Genomic DNA, 15,609 nt, shown 5'->3' on the forward strand with positions numbered 1-15,609 from the left:
TCAACAAGTGAATGCTTCATTGAGTAAGGAGTCAATCTGTACATGGAAACATGGGTGGTGTACATCTATTCACAAAGTATTGTAATGTTAGTGTACCTTTAAGATATGTTTTTTAGAAATCATGCTCACGGTCTTAGGTGATGTCATTGTTGGGAGGAAGGAATAACTATGGGCAGATCAGGTGACAGGGATTTCATTTTCACATTCAGTTTTGAGGTGCAGATTTGAGTTTGCGTTTTGGAAGGGACAGCAAGCTAAAAAGAAGTGTTTTCCCTCTCTCCCTGTTGTTTTGAAAATTCTGGTTAGCTGAAAACAAGATCTTGTTTTCCTGATGGGTGAAAATCTGCAGCTGTTGGGAGCTGAGCCAGAGTCTCTCTGGGGTTTTGGGAAGCTGTCTTGTCTTCAAACTGTTTGGAGTAAATGCAGAGAACTGCAGACTTCAACCAAAGGACTCAATTTCCATCATCATGTGAGCATTAGTCTGTGTCAAACCTGTGAAAGGTGTGTTCTGTCCATGGAATTGGTTTGATTGCAACATTGTAAAGATCTTTGTTCAGGATTATACATTATCATTATTGTTTGTTTGTAATTGATAATATTTCTTGCTAATTTTCCTACTATATATGTTAACTATATTCTCAAATAGACTTTGTTTGATAAAAGCTCCCTAGTGGGTCACTTGAATCATACCTGAAGTGAAACATCTTGTGCTTATCTGAGCCAAATTCAAAAGATGCAAAATTTATGATTCAAGCAGGCTTCATCAAACACTTGAGTTTTTAACCTGAACCATCACAGAATCCTCTTTCCATTTATAAAATAAAGCTTTAGTGCATGTTGATGTATTGAACTGTCTTTGACCAATGTGTATTGTAAAATTAGCAGAACAGAAAGAGCTCCAAAAGCTAGTGGCTTTTGGTATCAAATAAACCTGCTGGACTTTAACCTGGTGCTGAGAGACTTCTTACTATTGTAAAATTGAACAGCGGTCCCCAGAACATTAACCTGGGGTGTTTGGATTGCAAGTCTAGTGACAATACCACTATGCTATTGCTTCCCCATTATGAGGGCAGGTTGCAATGATCAGCCTTACGTTCCCTTGAATACAGAAGATTAAAGTGGGATCGAATCAAGGTATTTAAGATGATTAACGGATTTGGTGGGATACAGGGTCAGAAACCATGGCAGATGAACAGAAAATGCTGGAAAATCTCAGCAGGTCTAACAGCATCTGGACAGAGAATACAGCCAACGTTTCGAGTCTAGATGACCATTCGTCAGAACTCTATGTACGGTACGCTTTGTCCATATAGTGTGCAAGAAACAATACTTTTCATTGTATACTAATGCTCGATAATAATAAATCAAATCAATTCTAAATCAAATCAATGAGGCGTAACCTTAAAATCAGAGCCAGTCTATTCAGGAGTGATGTCAAGAAACAGTTCTTCAAGGAGAGAGGAACTCTGGAACGCATTCCCTCCCTGTTAAGGCAAGTGGTTTCATGACAATTCCTTAACTGACATTAACAGATTTTTAGTTAAGGTATTCAGAGCTCAATGAGTATGGCAGATAAATGAAACTCAGATATAGAATCTTACAGTGCAGCAGGAGGCTATTTGACCCATCAAATCTGCACTGACCATAATCCCACCTTGGCTCTTTCCCCGTAATCCCATACATTTACCTGAGCTAGTCCCCCTGACACAAAGTGCAATGTAGCACAGGCAATCAACCGAATCCGCACATCTTCATCTTTCCTAACTTTGAATTTCCCCACGGTAATGTTTTGATTCTTGAAAACAGCGTTGACTTATTAATTGCTCCTTATGATGAAGAAAGAATCGGTGGTTCTTCATAATGCATTAGCATTCAGATGAATGTTTGAGTCAGTTCAAGATTCACATAGAAAACACATTGCGTACTGGAGTCAGGGATCCCTGAGTGACGTTTTCATTGCTTTACCAAGTACATATTATGATGTGGTGTGTGACACCTACAAGTACAGTAGTCAGAGCATTTGTTTCTGGGTTTAAGATCAAGTTTGAGAGCTAACTCACATCACCATGATTCCCAACTCACCTCTTTTTGAAAAGGAAATTAAGCTACTGGACTGACTCATGTTGCAAAAACAGAATAACAGGCAATTCAGCCCCTCAAGCTTGATCTGCCATTCAATCAGATCATGGCTGATCTAATTAGCACTGCTGCCTCACAGCGCCAGAGACCCAGATTCGATTCCAGCCTCGGATCACTGTCTGTGCAGACTCTGCACATTCTCTGTGTCTGCGTGGGTTTCCTCCGGGTGCTCCGGTTCCCTCCCACCGACTTAAAGACATGCTGGTTAGCTGGATTGGCCATGCTAAATTCTCACTTGTTGTCAGGGGGATTAGCAGGGTAAATACATGGGGTTACGGGGATAGGTTTTGGGTGAATCATAGAATCCCTACAGTGCAGAAAGCCATTCCACCCATCAAGCCTGCACCAACAATAATCCAACCCAGGCCCTTTCCCCATAACCCCAGATATTGTTAATGCAGGCTCAATGGGCTGAATGGCCTCTTTCTATACTGTAGGGATTCTATGCTTCAATGTTTCTAGGTTTACAAATAAAACTCAACATAAATGATTATGTAAAGGAGCAGCAGAGCAGGGGAGAGTTGCTTTCAGCTCAGAAGTCCCAATAACTATCCAAAATTAAAGACAAGGAAAATAATCTCCAAACTGTGCAGGTAATCTAATTTTGGGTGCTGATAAACATAGACCGTGGTATTGATGGGAAGGTAGGGCAGGGAGCAAGACTGACCATTAAACAGCATCTGGGAAAATCAGGAATATGGGAAAGGAGTGCAAGAAAGAAGCATATTGGAAAAGCTTCAGAAGCGTAGTGGAGAACATGCTCCTGTCTACGCCAATGGGGACAAAGTAGAAATGGTCGAGTTTTTAGGTGTCCAGATCACCAACAACCTGTCCTGGTCCCTCCATGCTGACACTACAGTTATGGTGGCCCACCAACACCTATACTTTCGCAGGAATTTGGCATGTCCACTAGGAATCTCATCAACTTTTACAGATGCGTCATAGAAAGTATTCTTTGTGCTTGTATCATAGCTTGGTCTGGCTCCTGCTCTGTCCAAGACTACAAGAAGCTGCAAAAGGGCTGTCAGCAAAGTCCAGCCCATCACACAAATAGCTTCCCAGTCACTCTCACTGTCTGTACTTCCCGCTGTCTTGGAAAAGGACACCGGACGTTCTCTCTTCCACTTTCTTCTATCGGGAAAAAGATGCAGATCACATATCAACTGACTCAAGGACAGCTTCTTCCTTGCTGCCATCAGACTTCTGAATGCCTTGCAGTAAGTTGATTTTTCTCTACACCCTAGCAAGAAACAATACTTTTCACTGTATACCAATACCTGTGACAATAATAAATCAAATGATAGAGGGGCTGTCGAATTTAACACCTTCCCAAACCCCTCTAGTTGGGGAGAGGAAGGGAAATTGGAATGAGGTGGTGGTGGGGGGTTACTCTCACTTGAATTTTCCTTACTTGTTTTCTTGCATAGCAACCAATCCGATTAGGGTAGTGCAAGAGAGGTGAGGGGAAGAGGGAATGCAAGAACAAGACGTGTGGACAGAGAGGCAGAAATTGGGGCTGGATTATCAGAGAATACAGTAAAAAGTCTGACAACACCAGGTTTTAGTCCAACCTATTTATTTGATAATATTCTCACAAGCTTTCGAGGGGTTACCCTCTTCGTCAGGTGAATGGAGAGTTCTGGCCTCAGACAGAGCATATAAAGCACAGACAGTTTAGAGATTACTGATTAAAATGCGAATCCTTACACCTAACCTGCTGTTCAAGACCTGAAGTGGCTGACAATGTGAGTGGTAGGAGCACTGATCACAGTTTAAAGAGATGTGTATTGTCTCCAGACAGTACAGTAAGTGAGGTTTTGCAAACCCAGGCAAGTCACGGGGGTTACAGATAGTGCGACATGAACCCAAGATCCCTGTTGAGACGGTCTCAACAGGGATCTTGGGTTCATGTCGCACTATCTGTAACCCCCGTGACTTGCCTGGGTTTGCAAAACCTCACTTACTGTACTGTCTGGAGACAATACACATCTCTTTAAACTGTGATCAGTGCTCCTACCACTCACATTGTCAGCCACTTCAGGTCTTGAACAGCAGGTTAGGTGTAAGGATTCGCATTTTAATCAGTAATCTATAAACTGTCTGTGCTTTATATGCTCTGTCTGAGGCCAGAACTCTCCATTCACCTGACGAAGAGGGTAACCCCTCGAAAGCTTGTGAGAATATTATCAAATAAATAGGTTGGACTAAAACCTGGTGTTGTCAGACTTTTTACTGTGTTTACGCCAGTCCAACGCCGGCATACCCACATCATTATCAGAGAATCACAGACAGGGTGGCAAATTGAAGCAGTTTTGTTTTTTTTTTGTTTGGGGCAGGACGGCGTGGCCAGGGGAGGAGGAGGAGGAGGGGAGGAGGCGGCGGTGGCCACATCAGTTGTACTTCTCCTCCTTAAGAAGACTAGAATCCCAGTCAAACTGCTCAAGCATGGGGAGTCCCATCTTTTGCCACTTATTTGACAACTTTCCCCTTCTTCACTGGGAAGTAGGTTCCACGGGACATGAGACTCGAGCTGACACCTAACTCATGATTTCGAGATGTTTGGTGGGACTTCCTTGCTTTTGAACTCTGCACCTCTGCTTACGAAGCTGAGGATCCCAGATGATTTGTGAAAAAGCAAGCTTCTGGCATTTGCAAGGCTTCATTTGTGGGACACCAACCCCATCCCCATCCACACCCACCCCTCCCCTTCCCCCTCCTGTTTTTGCAGCCCCTTTAAAACAGCACCATTTTGTTTCATATTCCTCTCTCCAATTTTCCTTCAAAAACGTATCATTTCCAAAATTCTTGCGTGAGCTCCGCTAATTTGGGGCTGACTCCTTGGCCGAACAGCGAGACGCCTGGTGTGCAGCTCCAGTTCCAGGACCTGGAAAAGGATCCGAGACACTAGGCTGGAGTCAATGGAGCCAGGAAAACTAATTGCTAGCTGCATACTCTTGTGCAAGAAACTGAATGGTGAGCGGGAGGATAACCCATTTTTGGTCAAAAAAAAAATGGTTTTTGCTCCTTTTTAAGGTTAGGTGGCAGGGAGAAGACAGATTGAAAGCTTCCAACCCTGCACATTCAAACTAAAATTAAAAATCACAACCATAGAAGTGCTTTTCACAAGAGCAAAGCTTTCTGGAAATGAGAAAGGATGCTGATTTATGTCTCCAATGCCAGGGTAGGTTGAACAACATAATTACTGTCAACGGTGTGGCACATAAACCGGCCTTCAAAATTAATTTGAGCGCCACGCCAGTCTTTGATACAAGGAATGTTAGAATACATTTGGGTTTTAAAATCTGTATTTAATTCCACTTGGCATCTCTCTGCCATCCGGACCAAGCCAGCGGACAATGGAGTGAGAGAGCGAATGAGCGAGAGAGGGAGATAATGATAACTCCGAGCTGCCTAGCTAAACATCACATTATCATCATTGCTACTATGGAAACTATGCCTGCCCCACTTTAACCCTCAGTGCGTCTCTGTCCTAAATTGAGAGTCACAAAGTTAAATATTGCAGTGCAAAGTAGCTCAAATCACCGTTTTCATGATCAATACTGTTGTGTCAAAATCTTCAGAAAGGATTTTTATCCCTTTTCCAAAACCTTGGTTTTACTTGAATCTCTAGCTAAGTGCGAGTCAAACAGAGTTCTGCTTTAACACACGTGGCCCTCTTCCAATCCTGTTGGCCCTGACTTCATTCCCCTAGCATTCTTCCCTTGGCCCCAGGCCAGGGACTTTGAGACGTTACCCTGTCTCCCCCAGCCTCTATTCAGTCTGATTTTCGCATCGAATTTAAATTGCCCAATTCCCAACATGTTGAGGGGCAAAACCAATGCATGCCCCAGGCACATGGCTCACCATGCCATGGGGCAAGATGCATCACCTCCACAGCGGAAAAGGCAGAGGCAGTTACTGCGTCATGGTGCTAACATCCCAAAGAAAAAATACGGGCAAGCTTCTGAGGTTCTCCAGTTTTTTTTTGTTACTTTTTCCAACGATAGAAATGTACAAACAATTATTTCATTTCAAATGGGCGTTGCTTTGGAAAGTGGTACAGGTCTTTTATTGCTGCGACCTTATCGACCTGGTTTTTCTCCAGGCTACACTGAACTATGTTCTGCTGTGAAGCCAAGAACACCATAAAAGGCCACACTCTGCTGCTGTAGCAATGAGGTCATATCAAGTACCTGTTATTACTAATAATGGATTTAGAAAATGACAAATTGAGCTTTCAGTTGGCTCAAAAATTAATATCAACCTGCTGTTTGCTATTACAAGTCCCTCAGATGTTACATTCCAATTTGGCACTCTCTTTCAGGGATTGAAATGTTGATTCAGACAGTCCATTTCGTCCTTGGAAATGGTCACAGCTCACGTCCTGCAAACCTAAGGGGAGACAGTGGTGTCGTGGTATTTTCACTGGGCTAGTCGTCCAGAGATCCAGGATAATGCTCTGGGGACCGGGGTTCGAATCCCATCTCAGCAGATGGTGAAATCTGAATTCAATAAAATCTGGAAATAATATGTCTAATCATGAAACCAGGAGGATGTAGAGGCTTTGGAGAGGGTACAGAAAAGATTTAGCAGGATGTTGCCAGATATGGAGGGTATTAGCTATGAGAAGAGTTTGGAAGGACTTGGTTTGCTCACCTGGAATGATGGAGGTTGAGGGGTGACCTGAGATTTACAAGATTATGAATGGCATGGACAGAGTGGAGACCCAGATGCTCTTTCCTAGGGTAGAAAAGTCAAATACCAAGATACATTGGTTTAAGGTGTGTGGGGAAAAGTTTGAAGATGTGCGAGGCAAAATTTTTTTTTTTACACAGAGGGTGGTGAATATCTGGAACATGCTGCCCAGGGAGGTGGTGGGAGCAGGTACGAAAGCAGCATTTAAGAAGCATCAAGACAAATACATGAATAGGGTGGGAATAGAGGGACATGGTCCCTAGAAGGGTAGGGGGTTTTAGTTCAGTAGGGCAGCATGGTCGATGCAGGCTTAGAGGGTTGAAGGCCTGTTCCTGTTCTGTGATTTTCTTTGTAACTATTGTTGGAAAAACCCATTTGGTTCACTAATGTCCTTAGGGAAGAAAAGCTGCTATCCTTACCCAGTCTGGCCTTCATGTGACTCCGAGCCACAGCAAGGTGATTGACTCATAAATGTCCTCAGGGATGGGTAATAAATGCTGACCCAACCAGCAATGCCCACATCCCATTAACAAATGTAAAAAAAAGTGTTCAGCTATGATGGAGAGAAGGGGGAAGAAAAATTATTGGGTGGGATGGGTGCAAAAAGCAACTGGAGTGAATGATTAAGGAACAATGCTGGGAACAGATCACTCAACTTGTCGGCCAGGCTTGCACATTGATGCAGGGCACGTTGTGAAATGGAAATAAGATCACACGTTCTGCCCACTGACAGCTCAGTGTCTGACAGGGAAGTTGCAGTGCCATGTCTCAGCCCATAGATACGAACACAAAATGTAGCCTGACACTTGAGCAGTGCACAGCTGAACGAGTGCTACAGTGACTTCTGTTAAACTGAGGTCTCATCTGTCTCGCAGGTAAATGTGCAGATTAACAACTGCTTTGAACAGCCAGGGAGTGCACCACGGTGGCCTGCCCAATATGTATCCATCAATCAACAACAGACTATCTGTTGATTTATCACGTTTCTGCTGCGGGATCTTGCTGAGTGAAAAGTGGCTGCTGCATTCCAATATACAACAGTGACTACATTTCACAAAGTACTTCATTGATTGCAAAGCTAATTTGATGTTGAACTGGGGTTGGCACAGTAAGTAGTCTCACAATATCAGGTTAAAGTGAAACAAATCCTGCACTCACCTGATGAAGGAGTAGCGCTCCAAAAGCTGGTGCTACCAAATAAACCTGTTGGACTTTAACATGGTGTTGTAGATCAATTTGAGACATTCTTGCTGTCTTGAAAGTTACTACATAAATTATCTTTTTACTTTCACTTAATATTATGTGGATAGCAGGGTGGCACAGTGGTTAGCACTGCTGCCTCAGAGATCCAGGGGCCGGGTTCGATTCCCAGCTTGGGTGACTGTCTGTGTGGAATCTGTATGTTTTCCCCTTGTTTGCATGGATTTCCTCCAGGCGCTCTGGTTTCCTCCCACAGTCAGAAAGGCTTACTGCTTAAGTTTATTTATTAGTCATAAGTAGACTTACATTAACACTGCAATGAAGTTACTGTGAAAATCCCCTAGTTGCCACACTCTGGTACCTGTTTGGGTACACTGAGGGGGACCTTAGCACAGCCAATGCACCCTAACCAGCACGCCTTTTTTTAGACTGTGGGAGGAAACTGGAAACCAATTAGTGCAATGTTAGTAAGCCTACTTGTGACACGAATAAACAAACTAATACATATTTAAGGCAAAAAGACTGAATTAAATGCTTAGCGCATAAAGACTCTACAAAAAGTTGTCAAGCTCAAAGTTTAAAATGTTAAAATTTTGTAGAATAAATTTACCAGCTTAATTCTGGCAAATTTACAAATGAATCTACATATCCTTCCACAGCAATAAGTAATGGTCTCTTTCAACATATTTGACAGACTGCAAACAAGGAATAATATATGGTGTGAGTCACACTAAACAGGCTTAGCAGAAAGTAGTTGGAATAATCCAGCTGTTCAAAATGAAAATTACCCGCAATCAAATGAAGTTTGAGCAGTCACTCGACAGCTAGAACATTTGATACAGTTCCAACCTTAAAGAGGATCTTACATTAATCAAGAAACAGAACAGTCCCTCTTAACTGAAAGGCAAGCCTTGCACTTCTTGTGACACCTGAGTATTGAGGGAGCGCAGAGTGGCCGCACCCTGTGACAACACAAAGAACCACTCACTGCCGATCATTGTGCAGCGTGATAGGAATCCAAATGGACAAGTACTTGCAGAAATGACCAATCCCCACTTCAGGCAGTGCTCTGCATGGCCTCCAGCATTGACTGCTTTATGAGATTTTCTACAGAAACTGGATTAAAATCTCAGCGCTGCATCTAATGGAGGCATGGTGGCACTGTGGTTAACACTGCTGCCTCACAGTGCCAGGGACTCAGGTTCGGTTCCTGGCTTGGATCACTGTCAGTGTGGGGTTTCCACATTCTCCCCATGTCTGCGTGGGTTTCCTCCGGGTGCTCCAGTTTCCTCCCACATTCTGAAAGACATGCTGATTACGGTGCATTGGTCTCACTAAATTCTCCCTCAGCATACCCGAACAGGCACTGGAGTGTGGCAACTAGGGGATTTTCACAGTAACTTCATTGCAGCATTTATGTAAAATACGGTAGTGACTTTTAAGGGGCGCCTGGATAAATACATGAATAGGATGGGAATAGAGGGATATGGTCCCCAGAAGGGTAGAGGTTTTTAGCTTAGACGGGTAGCATGGTTAGTGCAGGCTTGAAAGGCCAATGGACCTGTTCCTATGCTGTAATTTTCTTTGTTCTTTGTAAGCCTTTTTTTTAATTTGTGGGACATAAGCATCGCTGGCTGGCCAGCATTTATTGCCCATCCTTAGTTGCTGAAGAACAAACTGTTGTCAAAATTCCATGTTAACATTTTAGTGTTAGCCATTGGAAAGTGAGGCAGAGATAATAAAGGCAGGGAAGGAGGCCATTTGGCCCATCTTAGCTGTGCTGGCTCTTTGAAAAAGGCACATCTAATTAGGTGCACTCCCCTGCTCTTTCTTCATAACCCTGCAATGTTTGAAATACTGTATACAATTCCAAAGTGTAATCAAAACGTTTTATGTCCCGTAGCTAAGATTTCACAATTTTCAAACGTTTAGTTTTAAACAAACAGGGTGGTATTCCAGACTTTACAAAAAAGAGACTCCTTTATTTGCCAACTTGCTAGATTTTCTCAGACACTCCTGGTATTTTTCACTCTTCTCCTTTCTGAAGAAGGTTGAGAGGGGATTTCAGAAGAGGTGTTCAAAATCATGAGAGGTCTGAAGGGAGTTGAGGGAAACTGTTCCAACTGGCAGACAGGTCAAGAAGCAGAGGGCACAGATTCAAGGTAATTGGTAAAACAAGCAAAGATGTCACAAGGAAAAGTTTATTTTAAACTAAAATCTGGAATGCACTGCCCGAGTGTGGTGGAACTTGATTGAATTGTGGCATTTAAAAAGAAATTTGATTATCTGAAGAGTCATAGAGTTGTACAGCTCGACAAGGCCCTTCAGCCCATTGAGTCTGCACTGGCAATAACTCGAAATAAAATAGCACTCATCCCATTTTCCAACACTTGTCCCATTTCCTTGAAATGATGTTTCAAGTGCTCATCCAAATGCTTTTTAAAGTTTGCAAGGTTTCCAGCCCCCATTACCTTCCTAGACAGTGCATTCTAGATTCTCACCACCCTTCGATTGAAAATTGTTTTCCTCAAATCCTCTCTGAATCTCTTATCCCTCACCTTAGAACTATGCCCCCTCGTGATTGACCCCTCAACTGAGCTGCTTTCTATTCTCTCTGTCCATACTCCTCAATCATGTCCAGCCTTAGCCTTCTCTGCTTTAGAGAAAACAATCTAAGCCTATCCAGTCTGTCCTTATCGTTTAGATGTTCTATCAGGAGGCAACATCCTGGTAGACCCCCTCTGTAGAGGGATAGCATTGCAGGATTACAGGGACAAGGTGGGAGAATGGCACCAGCCCAGTTGCTCTTGCTGCAAACTGGCACAGCTGAATGTGCTTTTTCTGTGCTGTCACAATCCCACATTTCTAAGGTTAGCATGCCCCTTGACCTGATGCAATTTGGAGCAGCTGACACCAAGGAGTGAAACATGCGACAGCGTAGTGGTATCATCACTAGACCATTAATCCAGAAACTCAGGTTCGTATCCCGCCACGCCAGATGGTGGAATCTGAATTCAATAAAAAAAATCTGGAATTAGGAATCTACTGATGACCATGAAACCATGGTCGGAAAAACCCATCTGGTTCACTGATGTCCTTTAGGGAAGGAAATCTGTCGTCCTTACCTGGTCTGGCCTACATGTGACTCCTGAGCCATAGCAACGTGGTTGACTCTTAACTGCCTCAGGCAACTAGGGCTGGGAAACAAGTGCTGGCCCAGCCAGTGACACCCACGAATGAATAAAAAAAGCACATAACCTTCAAGGTGACAGTGCTGTTAGAGCGTGTGAGTCTAGTTTCCAGTATAGAAATGAAGGCTGTTATTTTATACCAAAGACGACTTTCTTTCACTGAGAGCTGGATTGAGGTTAACCTTCAAGGCAGCCCAGCTCTTTGTGGGACCCTGAGCTGCACTTATATATTAAAAAAAAGACACTTAAACCTTGGGGCGGCACAACAGCACAGTGATTAGCATTGCTGCCTCACTGGCTGCTGGAGCCCTGGTTTGATTCCTGGCTTGGATCACTGTCCTGCAGAGTTTGCACGTTCTCCCTGTGTCTGCACGGGTTTGCTCCAGTTTCCTCCCACAGTCCAAGGACGTGTGAGTTAGGTGGATCAGCCACGTTAAATTGTCCCTTGGTGTCAGGAGAATTAGCAGGGTAAATGCATGGGGTTACACGGATAGGGCCCTGGGTGGGATTGTGGTCAGTGCAGACTCCATGGGCCAAATGGCCTCCTTCTCCACTGTAGGGATTCTATGAAAATACAATTGTCGGTGGATATAATACAAAGAACAGCACAGGAACAGGCCCTTCGGCCCTCCAAGCCCTTGTCGATCATGATGCCCCAACTAAAAAGAAACCTACTGCCCTTACTCGGTCCAACATGGAGTTTACTGTCCAATAAGTTGATGATTATAATCACAGGTTCCTGGCTTCTCTTTATAGCATCCTTCTTAAAAAGCATAATTATTTACTTATGGAGGAATCCGTGTAGTAAGTGAAGGATGTAAAGGTTCAATGCAATGTATTTGCATACAGAATCCCATATGCACATTTTCTGAGTGAAATGGTAAGTGGTTGTAACAGGAATTGACCTGGCAAGTAGCCAGACTTGTTCTTGAAAGCCAAACTTTCAATGGGAATGGTTAAACAGTTATATACGGGGTTGCAAAACGCTGTAACCATGAGAATTCAACAAAGGGTGGGTTGATACAAATGATGCAGAGGTAGTGGGTGTGGGGATGGGTTGGGGGGAAGAGTTCTTGGGGAGAGGGAAGGAGAGCACTGGCAGTGTTATCACATTCAAACCTGGCAAGAATTCAACTCTTATATTCATTCTATTGCCAAGTTCCTTCAGAGTGGCAGCGGTGCTGCAGTACGGTCCTGCTCTCTGAGTTTTTGCATGCAGCCCAGGTAGATTTGGAGGTGAGCAGGCACACTGAACATACGTGTACGTGCAACATCTATACACACAAAGTCAGTCTGAAGTCTCGCTCACAACTCCACCACTCTGGCTGCAGGTCTTCTGACCGGCGGGTGAAAAATCTAAAGGCAAAAAGCAAGCAGCAAAGGTTGAATCAGAGTTCAGTCTGTGTAGAGAATAACACGGCAATCTGAAAGGTCAAGTCACAGCAGTGGGCATTCACCCATGCCACTGCTGTGCTTGAACATATTGTTAGGGGGCCAGAACAAAAAGCCTACCAGAAAATGAGGTCAGGTCACAATCACATCAGCCATGATCTTACTGGATGGCAGAGCAGGCTCAAGGGCCTCCTCCTGCTCCTATTCCTCGTGATGCCCAGCATCACAGAACAGAACTACCTCCGCGAGCTTTTGCCATTGGCAGGAGACACACCACAATGTCCCCCATGCAAAGCAGCAGCCAAGAGAACAAGCAAATGCAGCCAACAGACCACAGTCAGGTTTTTCTAATATTCTTTTTTCCAGTTAACTGTACATTGGAGGGAACAATGCCCTATATGTGTCCTTTATGTCCGTTCCAAAAACAGCACGCCCAGCTAAGTTACATCAATTGCCCAGCCTGGCCTGCTGTGGTGTGGCGCTCTCCGAATTAAAGTATCCACTTGGCACTGCACAGACATCTGGTGCACTGACCGTCTACAGGAAAAGATTTGCACAGGGGTACCACAATAACATCAGCTGAAGGCACCATTATCTCTTTCTTTCAGTGGGTCAGTCACAGCATTTATAGGATCACCAGATGCCAGCCCTCAATTTACCTCATTACAAAACAAAGGGATCAATTTGGCAGCTGTAAAACTTATTGGAAAAAAGCCCAGGTCTTCAGAGGGGAATCGATGGAATTCAGATCTGAGACCACGGTGAAATCCAGCAAGTGGCTAGAATCCTTAAAGCATAGGAGGCCATTTGGCCATCGAGTCTCCACTGACCACAATCCCATCGAGGTGCAATCCCCATAACTTCTGTATTTACCCAGCTAATCCCTTTGACACCAAGGGACAATTTAGCATAAGAACATAAGAAATAGGAGCAGGAGTAGGCCAACTAGCCCATGGTCAATCCCCCTAAGCCACCCATCTTTGGACTGAGAGGGGAAACCGGAGCAGCTGGAGGAAACCCACACAGACACGGGGAAAATGTGCAAATTCCACACAGACAGTCGCCCAAGCCAGGAATCGAACCCGGGACCCTGGCTCTGTGAGGCAGCGGCGCAAATCACTTGTACCACCGTGCCGGCCAGATGAGATGATAATCTGTTTCTTGGTAAAACAGAGAGATGAAACATAGAATAGGAATCTTTTCATCTCGGGGGTGCCCAGATACGCTACACTTGAGTTTTCATTTGGATCTGGGTGTGCTGTGCCCACTGCAGTTGGAAAATTGTGCATGCGATTACCAAGAAGTATAATACTCCTTTTATTTATTAGTGTCACAAGTAGGCAATGAAGTCACTGTGAAAATTCTCTAGTCACCACACTTTGGTGTCTGTTCAGGTACACTGAGGGAGAATTTAGCATGGACGATGCATCCTAACCTGCATGTCTTTTGGACTGTGGGAGGAAACTGAAGCACCCGGAGGAGACACATGAAGACACAGGGAGAACGTGCAAACTCCACACAGACAGCGACCCGAGTCTGGAATTGAACCCAAGTCCAGGCACTGTGAGGCAGCAGTGTTAACCACTGTGCCACCAAATATTTACCAGTTGTGGAGACAACTGATTTGCTAATCTTGATGGAACAGCATTTCGTAAATCTACAACTCCATTTCATTCCATGTTGTTGTTTTTCTGATTCTTGTTTTCTTTATTCCTCGACTTTTACTGACAGCTGGCAGAAGCTCACTCAAAGACCTTTACTCATGTGCAAGCCTTGAAAGCAAGTGTGAACAAGATAATTGATCAAAAGCCACATGACAACCAAGTCCAACTTGCCCTCTCACTCCAGACATTTCTCAGCTCAAGACACCAAGAATAAGAATTGCAGCTGAATGTTTCCCAACGTTTTCCCAGTGAATGGTACAACCGAACAGAATCCACCATGTTGGCTGAGATTGTTTATTCAACACAGCCTGGGAACAAAACCAGTGACAAGTCTGTTTGGCTCAGTTTCACAGGTGGCATGGTGGCATAGTGATTAGCACTGCTGCCTCACAGCGCCAGGGACGCGGGCTCAATTCCTGGCTTGGGTCACTGTCCTGCGGAGTCTGCATGTTCTCCCTGTGCCCGCGTGGGTTTTCTCTGGGTGCTCTGATTTCCTTCCACAGTCCAAAAGACGTGCTGATTATGTGCAATGGCCACGCTAAATTCTCCCTCAGTGAACCCGAACAGTGGTGGCTAGGGGATTTTGACAGTAACTTCATTAGAGTGTTAATGTAAGCCTACTTATGGCACCAATAAAGAGTATTACATTCGCTTCTTGATAAGTGCACTCACAATTCTCTGGTTGCAATGGGCTCAGCACACCCATCTTTAGGGGAGGCGATGGCCTAGTAGTTTTATTGCTAATAAACCACTAGTCCAGAAACTCAGCTAATGCTCTGGGAACCCAGGATTGAATCCCGCCACAGCAGATGGTGGAATTTGAATTCAATAAAAAATATCTGGAATTAAGAATCTATTGATGGCCATAAAACCATTGTCAATTGTGATTAAAAACTCATCTGGTTCACTAATGTCCTCTAGGGAAAGAAATCTGCTGTCCTTACCTGGTTTGGCCTATATGTAACTCCAGAGTCACAGCAGAGTGGTTGACTCTCAACTGCCCTCAGGTAAATAGGGATGGGCAATAAATGCTGGCCAGCCAGTGACACCCATGTCCCACAAATGAATTAAAAAATCCAAAGAAAGCCTCAAGTGTAGCGTATTCAGGAACCTGGGATGAAAAGATTCCTATTCTATGTTTCCTCTCTTTGCACATTGTCATCCCACAACTCCCCCCTCTGTGAATATTGTATTTGACAGAAAGGTCTAAGCCTCTCTGCCAATTCTTTGCAGCTCTAATAACACTGTCCCTTTAAACCTGTGACTGAGTCCATTAAATACCATTAACTAGAAACTTCTTATACTCTTCCGCATTACATTATCATTAA

General features: G+C 44.1%; 1 protein-coding gene across 1 annotated transcript in view; it reads right to left on the bottom strand.

Moving 5' to 3' along the window:
* Window positions 1–15,609, bottom strand: part of slx9 (SLX9 ribosome biogenesis factor) — a 118,387-nt gene that overhangs the window by 22,140 nt on the left and 80,638 nt on the right. The window lies entirely within an intron of this gene.

The sequence above is a fragment of the Carcharhinus amblyrhynchos genome, chromosome 11 (genome assembly GCF_965287045.1).
Source record: "Carcharhinus amblyrhynchos chromosome 11, sCarAmb.v2.hapA, whole genome shotgun sequence".
Classification (NCBI taxonomy): Eukaryota; Metazoa; Chordata; class Chondrichthyes; order Carcharhiniformes; family Carcharhinidae; genus Carcharhinus; species Carcharhinus amblyrhynchos.